Raw genomic sequence first — 15,806 nt, forward strand, 5'->3', positions numbered from 1 at the left:
AATGTAATAATATCAGATCTACATGTTTCAGCCTGTGGATCCTTTGATCCAGGCTTTCGTCAGGACCTTTGATATAATCGCTACTGCAAAAACCTGTGCTTAAGTGCAAAATAAACTGACAAATACCTAATAGAGACAAAGAGACTATATTGAAAACCAAATTATAATCCTTAGAACATTCAATTAGTTGTTGTTGTCAAAAATATTTTCAAGGATTTAATGATCATGTCTAATATTTAACAGATGTATCTAATACCTTCCATTGTATTTATCTCAGACAGATATTTAGAAACAGTTAATGCACTTACCCGACTTTATGCGGGTGCGCTCTTCGCCTCACCTGGCATCCGATCGGGAAGTGAGGCACCGCTCTATATTTGAAGTGTAAAAATATAAAAACCACCATCAGAGTCCAAATACTCTGAGTGTGGTAACCATACATTTTAAAATACTGTCACACAACTCAAAGACCAATGGCATAACACAGGAGCCCCTGTATTAATTATACCAAGTTTAGGGATCGTTAAGATGCATTATTACTGCCTCAATCCTTTATGGTGTCTACTTTGAAGTAACGCTATGTATTAGTTCATATTGCATTTGGTGAAAAGTCTGCAAAGCTTAATGCTGTCTATTAGCCTTGAAAACCTGACTAAGTATGTGAGTTGGTATAAATCTCACATCGGTTGCGGCAAGGAAAATAGTCATGCCTCAGTAGTTGTAGCCAAAAATGACAATAATTGTCATCTGTTGGTAGAAAACCAATGAGGACAATACCTAGTCAGAGTGCGAACTAAGCAGAACTACAACGGAAAGAAAAGAAAAAATGAAACTGAAAGCCGCTGGTGGTATGTACGTCACAGTGAGACCCATAGCCACAATTCTGATGTGCACCCACAGTCTGTGTGCATGTTGTGTCTCAGATGTGTCTGATCCCATGTGCCCAATGGGAAACAGTCTCCACATCCATGTGGTTTGTGCATCAACATTGATGTCTCAGAGACGTCCATGTATGGCCTGCAGAGACAACAGGGGCCACTACCTGTGCGACTCATGGTTGTTTTTAGGCATGTACATGATATGCCATGTCATGCCAGTGTCCATGTGGCAATACAGGGACCCTGGGTATCTGCCTGTCAAAGAGCTGTGATGTCTGGGAGACATCAGTCCTCACTTGTCACTGTGGTGTGTGTTTGGAACGTGACAGCAGTACATAGGTACTGTGACACAGCCTAATGATTGGCCATTGCACTACATGGAACTTATGAAGACATGTGGACTTGAGATGTGAGATGATGGGCATGTAGGTGACATATGTGTCCATACCCAACAGCACACACCTCAGTACATTGTGTATTGTCATGATGTATCATGTGATATTTTGCCTGGTCATAGCCACATGGGTGGATGAATCTACAATCTTCCTTTGTTCATCTCTGTACTGCAGGGCACCAGCTGTCCATAGACCGTTCGCGGACCTTGAAACCATGCTGAAACGCGATTGCACTCGACGGTACCGCTTCACCAGGCCATTGATTGAGGAGTTGGCGGAGCAGTTGGCGCCACATCTGCTACCTGGCCAGACATACCCTACAGCACTGAACCCAGAGGTGAAGGTGATGGCAGCCCTGCACTTCTTTGCTACCGGTACCTTCCAGTACACTGTGGCTACTGTTGGTGGTATGTCGCAAACTATGTTCAGTTGTGTGCTACGCGATGTCTTGGAGGGGATGTTGCATTTCCTTGACCTGTACATCAAGTTTCCCATAAAGGCTGCTTTTTATACACTGGGGAGGATGCCAAACGTCATCGGATCTATTGATGGCACACATGTGGCACTGGTACCACCACGGGCGCATGAGTAGACATACCAGAACAGGAAACATTTCCACTCCATCAATGCTCTGGTGGTATGTCTAGCGGACATATGTATCACACGTGTGTGCACGTTTCCCCGGTTCTGCGCATGATGCCTACATCATGAGGAGTAGTCGCATTGGAACGATGATGTCACAGATGCCAAACCAGTGTGCCTGGCTTGTTGGTGTATACTGACTGTTTACCATTGTGTGTGTTTGGCAATGTTGTATTCCACCCTCTTTCAAAACTCAGTTATTTGTTCAATTGTTTGTATGTAGGTGACGCCGGATACCCCAACATGCCGTGGTTGCTGACACCCCTCAGGAACCCTGTGACACCAGCCAAGATGCGCAACAATGAGGCACATGGTCGGACCAGGAGGGTGATCGAGCGGACATTTGGTCTCCTGAAAAGCTGCTTCCGCTGCCTGGACAAGACCGGAGGGGCCCTCCCATATGACCCTGCAAAGGTGTGCAAAATTATCATTGTATGCTGCATGCTACACAACATGGCAGTGCGGAAGAAGTTGCCTCTCTTCCAGGATGACGATGACCTACATCCGCCACCTGTGGAGGATCCAGGCCTGGGCCACGATGCCAGTGATGATGATGATGAGGGTGACGTCTGCACACAGCTCATCAACAACTTCTTCACCTGAATGTGAGTTTACAGGGTTGTTATGTCAATGTATTGAGTTAGCCTGAAATGTGTTGGGGCTGCTCTGTTGCTGTTTGAGTGTGTCTGTGTGCTACTTGACTGGATCCGTGCAGTGATGTGTCCTTTCAGCCAGTCTGTACTCCACAATAGTGTCGACATGCTAACTTGTTTCTGTGTAGGTTTCTTGTGACATGTTTTGTGCATGTGTATTGCATTTCTATCCTGTTCTGCTGTGCTTTTGACTGTGTCTTATGTCTGTCCTTCCCAGGGTACTTTGCTTGTTGTTTGGTCAACTCTGACCCCCAACATCCAGAATCCAGTCCCAGGGTGGACATTGTCGATTCCCATCAAGTGATGTACCACACACCCCTGGACTTAAATTCTTTGACACTTGGTGACCGTGTGTCCACTGTCACGTAGAATTACCTTGCAACTGTTGTGGAATAAACATGTTGCTGATGTGTAATGAACCTGTGCTACACTTTGTTATGTGCGTTGTCTGTCTTCCCACATCTGACTGACATTTGCTTACCTCACCTGTGGCCTTGTCACCACTGACTGTGTATAGGTGTGGTGTCTGTGCATTCCACTGTATTTCTGGTCAACATCATTGTAGGTGATGAGTTACATGGCCATGGTGAGTATGTTTTGTGGTGCCCTAGTGGTGTGTCTCCCTCACATGTGTCACATCTCCATGACTCACATAACGGTGATCACATTGCTGCAGTAGTTAGAATGCACTGTGTTCTTTAGCAGATCATAATCTCCATGACACATACCAAGTTGGAATCACAACTGAGGCAAGTATAGTGTAATGGTGAGTTTATTTACAAACATGTGTGAGGATAGTGCACAGGATGGTGGGTGCTGTACATTGGGTTTTGAATCCAACGTTCACAGAAGAGTTGGAAGTGTTGGTAGCTGAAATATCCAGAGTAAAGTCCACAGTCATCTGCTACATTAGACCAACATAACCCTCCATTTCATGTTGGCGAGTTGGATTATATATGACAAGGTGAACGGTTTGCACACAAAGAACATTTTCCAGAACAGGTTTTGTGTCCCTGGGCTATGTAAATGGCCATCTGCGTCTCACATGTCCTTCTTCGGACGACCCCTCTTCTTCTTCTGGGGGGATCCTTATGTGCAGGCGTTTGCGGTGCAGAGGACTCTCCACCAGAGTCATCCTCCCTCCCTGTGGCATTAGCAGACCTAGCGGCAACAGATGTTGTGGACACACAGGGAGGTGTGGACATGGTGCTTATCTGGCGGAGGCATGTCAGTATGTCCTTATGCCCGCAGTAAGTTCATCCCACTTGGACTCCATGCGAGCATGATGGGCAGCCTGCTCCTTTTGAATGTCCTTGAGGATCCCCACTACCTGGCCCTGGCTCTCCTGGCACGCATCTATGGTGCGTGCCAGTTGGGGGTCATCATGCAGTCCAGACCCCTCTGCAAGCCACGACCTCTGTCTACCACCCCTCCCACCACCCCTAGCCACACGGGCAGGACCTGCGGTGGCACGCACATGTGACCCTGGGCCCCCTTGGGTATTGATACTGGTGGTGTTGTCCGTAGCTTCCTGGGTGGCCTGTGTCCCTGTGCTGTCGGAATTCTGTGTCCTTGGTCTGTCCGTGTTGGCGGGGGTGCTCTGTCTGTTGCCAGATGTTGGAGGCGTGGGTGCAGGCGGTGCAGATGTTTGTACTGCTGGTGCTGCATGATGACTCACACCGGAGGTGCCAGGTTGTTCTTCGTCATCTAAAGAGGGCAGAGACTGATCCACACCAGAGAGTTGTGGGTCCACCGGAGTCTGGGACAGGGACTCCTCTTTGTTTGCTGCTGTGTCCCAGCACCACCTGTGTTTGGAAGAGACACACAATGTAAGTTATCTTTTTACAGGCATCAATGGTTCACATACATGACATTTGCAACTGTTCGTCAGGATGCGTGCATTGTCCAAAGTTATCACGGACAGAGATTGATATTGTTGTAGCACATTGTCCAGCCAACATTAAGCATTTCAATGTGCATGGCGAAGTGTGTGCATGACCAGCTCATGTATAGATTTGACTGTACTGTTTGCGTGATATTTCAATACAGTGTGAGTCAATGCATTATCCCTGGTGAGTTGTGTGGAGTTTGTGTTGAGGGGTGTGTGTGTCGAAACATGCTGGTAAGTATGGTCAGAGCTGTCAGTCCTCCTTCCCATCCGGCCAGACATCCCACCATGAAACGTGCTTACATTGCAGGGCGTGCAAGTTGGCTTTCAGGATGTCAGGCAGTGGTGTCCTCCTTCTTATTTGAGCACAACCCCTACCAGGGCCTTGTGGTCCCCACAGCAGGACCCAGTGTCAGCCATCTTGTCAGTTATATTCCACTCCCTGTGATGTGAGCATGGTTCAGAGAGGTCTTGATGTGCCAATTGGGAGGGGGAGCATTATCTGTGACTACAAACCCCATCATGCTTTTGGATACACTCACTTCACCTGCATACCCACTATTCATTCCTGTCAGCCAGCTTCACTGTGAGGTAGTGTGTTTGTGGTGGCAAAATGTCTGACAGTGTTTATTTAGATTTGTGCCACTGCCTTGCTCTATTTTTTGGTAGGTTTGTACATGTCATGACACAGTTACAAGTCACTATGAGATGGCAGGTATTGTGTTTGTCTGACTAGCCTACACATCTTGGGATGATTATCTATTGTTTACTGTGGCTTTGCTAACGGTGCATGGTTTCACTGTCCCCTTGACAGTGATGTGTGTGTATTGCCATACATTATTGAGTATATTGGTTGTGTACTCACCAGGCTCTGGTATGTCTGATAGACCATGGATGCTCTCTGGTGATAGGATGTCCTGCACCTCCTCCTCCCAGGACCTGAAGTATACTGGTTTGGCATGAGGGCCACCACCAGTGCGCTTACTCAAGGCATGATCCTTCTCGATGAGCTTCTTGACCCTCCTGCGCACATCATACCCCAGTTCTGGATGCCATCCTTTGTGCGCAACATTGGTGCTTGTGCGTTGACCTTGTCCACAATGCTCGCCCATATCTTTGTTTTCCGTGACATGGGTGTCCTTTGGACCAATGTACCAAACAAATGTGGCTCTACTCTGATTATTTCATCTACCAGGACTTCTAACTCACTATCTGTGAACTTTGGAGTCTTCTTTGGGGGCATGGTGATGGGTGGTGGTGGTGAGTGATGTGTGTGTGAGGGTGCAAGTGAGGGTGGTTGAGTGTCAGTTTTACTAGGTGTATGTGTGAGTGCTTTTGAAGAGGTGCTAGTTGTGTGATGGGTGAGTTGTGAGTGTGTCTGTGGTTGCTGTCTGATGGTGTTCTCTGCTGGCTGTTCTCTTGAATTTGAAAAGGATCATATAGGTGGGGTTGTGGGTGTGTCTTTGTTCCAAGTTTAAAAAAAAAATATTTATTGACTTTGTCATTGCTTGTTTGGTCTTTTTTTTGTAATTTTTCCTTTGATTTTTTAGGCATGAAGGAGACGTTCTTCTCATCGAGACGGACGCTGATGTTGGCTTGTGCGTGCTTCTCTGGGTCTTTCATGCTGACTTTCTTCTGTGTTACATACGCGTCGGTCGTGGAGATCTCTATTGCTTCAGGTCCCTGTTTTTTGTGCATGTCAGTCATGCGGTTTGGGCTCCGTGCGAGTCGGTCTGGTTTTACACGCATTGCATCATACTGCGCAGGTCGGACATCGCGGGTACGTGTCGGTCGGGTTCATTCATGGTGCGTGTCGGTCGGTGTGAATCGCGTCCCATTTCCGGGCGAATCACTGGTTTCTCTACGGCTCAGTCGTATGGCTTGTATTCCCTACGTGTCGGTTGTAATTCAGACGCATCGCATCGTACTGCATGGGTCATACGGCGCCGGTCCGTGTCAGTCTGTCTCCATTCCTGGTCCGTGTCGGTCGGTACGTTTTACGTCCGGAATCAGAATCGGCCCCTTAATGTTGTCACTGTAGATCAAATTGTATTAATTAAACTACTATAATTGTTAAATACGTTAATATTTTTTTCATTATAGAATTTATTTTAGTAGCGGGATGTTGGGTTAATAGAGTAAAAGTGTGGGGAGATTTAGAATGTTGAGCTTATAATTTTTAATTGTATTAATTGTGAAATGTGTTTTATTATATTAAATTTGTATTTTATTTTAATATGGAATGTGACACAAGATATATTGTGATGTTCATTTGAAAATAAAAATATTTAAAAACATGTAAAATATTTATGTACATTTTTAGAAAGTATTATATTCATATTTATTTAAATGTTTGAATTAAAAGTATGTTGTTTATGTATTACATTGTTATAATCATATATAAACACTGTAAAAATGATATTTAGAAATAAATAAATAGTTTTTAAAGTGTTTTAATGTAAAAAATATTTTGGGAACATTTATTTTGAAAATGTTGTTATTAGAAACAAGTGTAATTGTAGTTTTTGTAAATTAATGAATAGTAGAAAATAATAATTGCAATTTTGGAAATGTTATTATTAAAAAATAAATATTTATTTTTTTAATTTAAATTTGTACCAATAGTTTAAACGAGTGTTATAATATAATATTTTTCAAAATCTTATAATTTACTAAAGTTTATTAATATGTAGTATCAATTGTTTAATATATAATATTCTTGGTAAAAAGTTGTATTTGGAATTTGCATTTACACCTTCCCCAGGTTTGTTCAGATTGGAGTGTGAGTAGTAAATGTCACCCCTTTAGTGTTCAACACCTTCTCATAGTTGGTTTAGATTGGAGTGAGGATTGTAATTTTCACCCCTTCAGTGTTTAGGATTTACCACAAAATTGGTATATAAAAAAAGATGTCAGACATATTTTATAAATTTCATTTTTTTAAATTTTAATTCAATGTATACTTTTACATCTTGTCAAATATATACATATATATATATGTTTTTAAAAATACTATCAATTTTAAAGTGAAGTAAATACAATAATTTAGTTTTTAATTGTACAAATAAAGAAATAAATACGACTTTATACATATTTGTATAAACTACATTTTCACCTGTTATTCTAAATTCAATATTATTTGTAAACATTTTTTGAGACATTTTTTTTAAATATAATTTAATATTTTTATCAGTAGTATATATTGAACAATTATATACATTTTATTCTAATAAATTTTCTCTTTACAATTTGTAGAACATTTTGACCACATTCTTTGGAATTGTTAACATTTGTAATATTTTTTGCATTCTTTTAACATTTATTGAACATGTTTGCTATATTTCGTAATATTTTATTCATGGGGAGAAGTCTTTATTTTAGTTTCATTTAGGACAGCCATTTGACTTTACCGTTAACTTCTATTTTGCAATCTATTGGTGTTATTTTGGGGCCTTTTTCATGGAACCAAGTCAGGGTTAGGTGCTACTGTTCATCATTGTGGTTTTGAGGGTAGTGTGGATTTAGAATGGATGTGTTCTGCACTAGGTTAACGTGTCACTTTAAAAAGTTTTTATTAAAAATATATGATTATGTGTTTTTTTTAAATATGTGATGTTATTGCCAGGCCACAGCATCAGTGGTCTGGAAAATGCCGCCCATTCGGCAGCATCCTATCCTCCACATGCTCCCATGGGCTGGTGTTGTGCGGGCGGTGGCCTTGAGGCTGCAGCATGCTTTGGCTCACAGAAAGAGCCGAAGGGCAGTGCTGCCACACTGTAGCACCTGTACTGTCATGTGTGCACTGGGGTCCTGTTTGGGGCCCCTTCACAACCTATCTGCCACCCTTTTCACACCAGGGTACCAACCATGAAAAGGTCAACGGAAAGGCTGGTCACAATCATAATGGCGCCACTGCGATGGAGCGTGATGTAGTGCCACTTTCCTCATTGCTGCCACAAAGGGATTCAAGATCCTGGCAGTTGCAGCGCTGTTATGGGGGTCCGACCGTCCTCCTTGTAATTGGGTGGTCGGACCGGCAAGGAGGTGGTGGTCGGACTGCCACTGAGGGTATGGCGGCCTCAAGACCGCTGTACTCGTAATAGGGCCCTATGTGTTATGTATGTCTATATTTGGGACTGTAATGTATTGTAGAGGTTGTTGTTTTCAATGTTTATTTTACCTGATTTTGTTTGGGATGTTAGAGTTTAGGATTTTTTTTTTTTTAGGAAATCTGTTTTTTTGTTTTATAAATTAACTGTTTTTACTAAGATTTCCTTTTATTCAGGTTTCCTGGAGCAGTTCTTTTTGAGAAACAATATTTTTTCCATTTTTTTGGATGCTTTTTGTATTTGTTTTATTCATTTCTGGGTGGATTACTATTTGGTGTTAAGTGGCAATTGTGAGAGATCTGCAACTGCAAAACAGTAAGTTTTAAATACATTTTGTTTTTTGGGGGGGACATGTGATATTGTGTTGTGCTATATTTATGATATTAATATATAAAATTGTTTGCATGCATTTTGTGTTGTGTTTTTCGATCTATTTCATTGAATATGTTTTGAAGATGGTCAGTTGGTTAGTATTACATATATCAATGATTATTAATTTTTGATTTCATATACTGTTTTCACTCATTTTATAAAATATTCATACTATTAAAATAACACATATGGTCTGCTGTGCTAGAGTGTAGTTTTTGAGGTTAATATCAGTATTTTAGAGGGCAGATTTGGCTACTATTTATAAGTACATAATAATCAAAGAGAACCCCTCTGTTACTTGAAGGGTCTTTTATTCTTTCCACTGAGATGTTTTTCTGGAAAACAATGTGTTTTCCTTAAATAACCCTCACCCACCAGGGTTGCCCCTTGGTGGCATGCTTCATCATCGGGTTCTTCCTATCCCGCTGTGGGACGGGTCGTGCTATGACTTACGGAGACGTGGGAGCACTTATAGTTGGTACTATGTGTAGATGAAGTGTTGTGGTATGAGTTAGGGAACAAAAGGAACATTTAAAACACCTAGTTAGTGGAAAAGGAGTCTATACTGATACCTCTAACCGGTATGGGTAAAATAGGAGGAAAAAATGGGAACTTTAAGGAGACAATGTGCCTAGGTTCCACTGGTCGACATGTTTCTAGCCCTACCCCAAGGCTATTCTTCAGGACGAAAGATTGTTAGTATTCCCTGGTGCCACTCCTGATTTTATTAAATATAATAAATTTAAAAGACATATACAGCTCCCATTGGTGTCCCAATCTTGATGGATTGGTAACAACTACATGGGAAAGAATGAGAAATACAAGGTTATGGAAAACACGAGACACACTTGATTCCGTGCCCCACCAGTAAATTACATTACACCTGTGTAGAAAAATGTAATATATTTATTACAATAAGGTGATCACTTCTAGTGCTGCCATAAGTGGTTATCTCACTATTAAAAAGCACACACGAGGCACTCACAAGACATACAGACAAATAACATAAATGAATACAACTAATGTAAAGTGGAAGTATATCTATATCTTGGTATCTTCTAAGAGCAGGTGGGGTATTGCTGGTGGCTTTTTTGGTTCATGTAATTAGACATTTTTAAGTGGGGTTAGATTGCAGTTGATCTGTTACGTTTTTGGGAACTTTTGGATGTATGTCTTTAAGGATTTTGCATGTGGTTTCCTGAAAACTAGTGCTTGCCTCTCTTAAATCTTGTAAATTGCTCTAACTTCTATTTCAGTAATATTTGGAGAGTGGTTCTGCTCTTTTACCTTAATTACAACATTTTCTTTTGTAGTTGCCCTTCCATGGCATGCATTAGAATAATATTTAGTATATTTCCAGTTTATAGTTTCTGTTGAAGCACTTTCTTCTTTATATATCATAGTTTAACTTTTCAATGTTGGTTATTAATATATTTAAAAATGCAGTTCATTTTATTTTATTTACTTGTACATTTTGTTTAGATGTTTGAAGCTTTTGCTTTCAGCTTCTTTAAACGGCGAGCAGGTGTTTGTTTTCTGTTAAAGGAGGAAAAAAATTGGGAAATGTAACATTTTCTTTTTTGCTAGTTTGTTGAGGTTTAGGCAGTTAGGTTAATTTTTGGTCACTGTTTGGGTGAGTTTACAGTTTTTTTTATTTATATATACTAACTTTATTATATATTCATGGTGCTTTGTTATGGTTAAGATTTTTTAGCCGTTTTTGGTTTGGAAATTTTAATTCTTGGGTGATGTATTATATTTGAATTTCATTATAGATGTTTATTGTCATTTAAAGTTTATTTGAAGTAATTGGTTGATGTTAAAATAGTTTTTTGTTTATTTTTTGTGTATGTATTATTTATTTTGATGATAACTATGTAGTTGATGACAATGTCATCCACATTGTGGTAATTGGTATTTTTGACATGGTATATCTTTATTTAAGGGTAACAATATTTGTGTTGCTGGTACTTTTGTTATAAAAATCTGAATTTTTGTTAACAAGATTTGTGTGCTCAACATTAGAGATGTTCATAGTGATGTATATGGAGTTTACATTTTGGTTCTCAATATTTAATTTACGATATTTGTGTTTCTTGATATTTGTTGGATCAATATTACGTCACTGACCTGACATCACAGCTGAAGCAGTCAATCACATCCCGCTTTTCCTTGAAAACCTATTGCAGTGCTGATGAGCAGTTTGTGGGTATGGGGAATCCCTAAATTGTAGACCCCCAAAAACTACCTCACCAGCACGCCACAGGTGGATGAATCAGAGACAGTGTTAAACCTCAATTTCATGAGGCAATGTTAACCAGAGATAAGACACCTTCCAGCATGTCACATTACAGTCAGTTAAGTAAGGACAGACTCAATGATTGAGTTTTGGAGCAGGAATAGGAATTTTAAGAGATTTATCACAAAAAGGTAAATGTGCGGTACCGAATATGCAAATGCATAAAATCATTACCATGGAGACTGTCAGTAAACAGGGCAATACAGAATAAGGTGCAAAATTAAAAAACATTTAAGTCCCAAATTAGAACCAAAACAAGAAGAAATTGGGATGCATCTATATTAGCACCCAAGAAAATCAGGAATGTCTTATTGCTCACTCTAAAATTGAGGTTTAGGTACATAATTTCCTTTTAAATTATTATGATGAGGCAAGAGAATTTCAATTTTAGCAAATATGTGCATGGTTCTATTAAAGGTCATATGCCCTTACCGTCTAAGCACAATCCCACTACATGCCCACTCTATGGTAATATCATCCAGAGATTGCAGAATTAAAACTAGAAACAAAAACAATAGCAAGCTATAATGAATTAGTGCAGTACAGTGAGCTAGTAGAAGGGCCTTGGTAAACTACAACATTGCAGTGTCCAAAGTTTTCTTAGAGAATAGCAAGAACAGCATCAATGGAAATAAACAAACATAACTTCGCTTGACTGCATGTTGTAGAAATGATGAACTGTGAACATGCAGTAGGAGACATCCATTTTGAACAAGATGGTGCTGAGGCTTAATTAAGGCCTATTTAGCATACACCAGGGCGCTTTAATACATCACTGCAAATGTGTTTCGAATGCAATAGCAGCATGATTAGTGTGTGTATATATAATTCAAGAGTATACCCATGTTCTGCACACTGTTAATTATGAATAAAATATAGATTGCACATAATCTCTAACAAGTCTAAGATATTTTATTACAGGTTATGTTTTAGGGTCTAGGAAAGGAACAAAATCATGCACATTATATGTAAGCAGCATAATGAAGAAGGCCTTACTGTTGGCGATATTTGGTTGGACAGCAGAGCACTGCTGGTACGGCTGAGTTGCGGTTCACAGGACGCCTGGCTGTATGTTGTTGAAAAATTGCTCTGAATAATTTTCAAAGTTTTAAAGTTTTACTTCACTTACTTCATTCACCTGTTGTCATCCGGAGCTGCCCTGCACCCCGGTCCGTCGCGGCAAGTGCCGATCGAACGGAGGGTGGACCTTTGGGCTCGACTCCTCCCCCTCCCCCCACCACTTCCGGGGCACTGGGGCCAAATACGCTGGCTTGGCGAACGCGCAGCGGATACAGCAGAGCACTGCTGGTACGGCTGAGTTGCGGTTCACAGGACGCCTGGCTGTATGTTGTTGAAAAATTGCTCTGAATAATTTTCAAAGTTTTAAAGGTTTACTTCACTTACTTCATTCACCTGTTGTCATCCGGAGCTGCCCTGCACCCCGGTCCGTTGCGGCAAGTGCCGATCGAACGGAGGGTGGACCTTTGGGCTTGACTCCTCCCCCTCCCCCCACCACTTCCGGGGCACTGGGGCCAAATACGCTGGCGTGGCGAACGCGCAGCGGATACAGCAGAGCACTGCTGGTACGGCTGAGTTGCGGTTCACAGGACGCCTGGCTGTATGTTGTTGAAAAATTGCTCTGAATAATTTTCAAAGTTTTAAAGTTTTACTTCACTTACTTCATTCACCTGTTGTCATCCGGAGCTGCCCTGCACCCCGGTCCGTCGCGGCAAGTGCCGATCGAACGGAGGGTGGACCTTTGGGCTCGACTCCTCCCCCCACCACTTCCGGGGCACTGGAGCCAAATACGCTGGCTTGGCGAACGCGCAGCGGATACAGCAGAGCACTGCTGGTACGGCTGAGTTGCGGTTCACAGGACGCCTGGCTGTATGTTGTTGAAAAATTGCTCTGAATAATTTTCAAAGTTTTAAAGTTTTACTTCACTTACTTCATTCACCTGTTGTCATCCGGAGCTGCCCTGCACCCCGGTCCGTCGCGGCAAGTGCCGATCGAACGGAGGGTGGACCTTTGGGCTCGACTCCTCCCCCTCCCCCCACCACTTCCGGGGCACTGGGGCCAAATACGCTGGCTTGGCAAACGCGCAGCGGATACAGCAGAGCACTGCTGGTACGGCTGAGTTGCGGTTCACAGGACGCCTGGCTGTATGTTGTTGAAAAATTGCTCTGAATAATTTTCAAAGTTTTAAAGTTTTACTTCACTTACTTCATTCACCTGTTGTCATCCGGAGCTGCCCTGCACCCCGGTCCGTCGCGGCAAGTGCCGATCGAACGGAGGGTGGACCTTTGGGCTCGACTCCTCCCCCTCCCCCCACCACTTCCGGGGCACTGGGGCCAAATACGCTGGCGTGGCAAACGCGCAGCGCACGCGCGCCGAAGGCGCACCAAAGGCAAGCCCGTCTGCGCCCGTCCGCGCCCAACCGGTCCCAGGGGCCACAATCCCTGGCCCCCACACATCCCAGGTCAGGACATACAGCGCATTAGACATCCATAACATTGGGGCTAGGGCGGCTGTTCACTGTGCACATATCTATGCACCAGCCGACCTTCCCCCCCACTGCCCTGGATGTAAACACTACTTTTATAAAACCACAGCACTATCCACAACGCAGGAATACCATATGTGCTTATTAAATTGTAGATCGCTCCCGAGACACAGTACACAAATCGCTCTACTACTTGAGGAGCGTAAGCCAGACGCCGTCTTTTTGACAGAAACCTGGCTCAACCCCCATTCAGAGCCACACATAATCTCCGCCTTACCCCCGGGTTTTCAAATCCATAGATTGGACCGGATAGAGGGCAGAGGAGGGGGTCTAGCTATCATTTTGAAAGAGCAGTACCAGTGCCGCATTACGACCGAAACCATCCCGGAATGCGAGAGCCTAGCTTTTAGCATTGAATTCACTGCTAACAGCTCCTTCTCTGGCACTCTAATATATCGCCCCCCTGAGCCGGCCAAACAGTTCCATAAATCTCTTCCCGACATTATAGCTAAACGAGCTATTACCCTAGCTAACTATACTATGTTGGGAGATCTTAATTTTCATTTTAATTCCTCCATAGATCATATTGCTATGGAACTAATCGACGACCTTGCAGCCTTACAGCTAACTCAGCGGGTCACTGCCCCCACCCATGAAAAAGGTAATTTACTTGACCCAATTTTTAGCAACTGCTCCCAGCTGATGGTGGATCATCCCATTCCCCTCCCCTGGTCCGACCACTTTTTAATCCCGTTGACCTGGGCCACCAGTAAACCCTCCATGCCTGCCCCCCAAGTAAAAGCTATGAGGAATTGGCCAAAACTTCCTGTGGAAGAGTGGTGCAGGAACTTAGAATCCACCCGCCCATCCCTTCACACAGACCCCAACCTGGCGACCAGGGATTATGAGGGCTGGGTTACAAATTCACTGGAGACTGTTCTTCCCTGTCGGAAAGTTATATCAAAAAGACTGCAGAAATCTGCACCCTGGTTTTCAGATACCCTCAGGGAACAAAAACGCCTATGCAGGAAACGAGAACGAGCATGGCGTCTAGACTCCCTACCCGAGAAAAAGTTGCAATATAGGGAAGCAATCAAGGCCTATAGAGACGGGGTAAGGAAGGCCCAGGCTGCCTACTTCGCAGATAAAATCATGGAAGCTAAGTCCAAACCTAGGGAAATTTTTCACCTGGTTAAAAAATGCACTATATTAAATACACCTGCACCTCTGCCAAAAACGCAAGATCAGTGCAACGAGCTAGCGGAATTTTTCCACAACAAAGTCTCCCGGATTTATTCTTCTTTCTCGACTTCAACCTCTAATTCTGGAGGGGCAGAGGAAGCACCCTCGACAAATTTTGCTCTCCGAGGCCAACCAACCTTAGAATATCTACCATATCTAGACCTCGATACCCTGAGTAGGCTGGCTCGACAAGTCAAATCCGGCTCGCCACGCGATCCTGCTCCACCCGAGATTATGTTGCGGTCAAGCTCAACCACTTTTCTCGTAATCCTGGAACTTTTAAATTCCTCGATTTCATCTTGTACTGTGCCCGCCGATTGGAAAAGAGCCATGGTACGGGCATTATTAAAAAAACCAAATCTTGACCCAGAGGATCACGCTAATTACCGCCCCATCTCATTGCTCCCCTGGGCAAGTAAGATTCTGGAAAAACATATAAACACCCAGCTGATCCAGTTCCTAGAGAAGAATCAACTACTAGATATGACCCAGACAGGCTTCAGACCTAGGCATGGAACTGAGACTGCGCTGCTGGCGGTCACTGAGGAGTCACGGAGGATACTGGATCAAGGAGGATCAGTGGCAGTGATCCTCCTTGACCTAAGTGCTGCCTTTGATACGGTCAGGTATACCACCTTACTGAACCGTCTCCTTGACATCGGGGTAACAGGCAATGCACTGAGGTGGTTTGACTCCTTTCTGACCAACAGATCATTCCAGATCTTTGACGGGGACACAGTGTCAGCCAGCAAATCTTTGACATGTGGGGTCCCACAGGGTTCCTCCTTGAGCCCTGCGTTGTTCAACATATACATGAAACCGCTC

Source organism: Triturus cristatus, chromosome 3_1 (assembly GCF_964204655.1).
Source record: "Triturus cristatus chromosome 3_1, aTriCri1.1, whole genome shotgun sequence".
NCBI classification, from domain to species: Eukaryota; Metazoa; Chordata; class Amphibia; order Caudata; family Salamandridae; genus Triturus; species Triturus cristatus.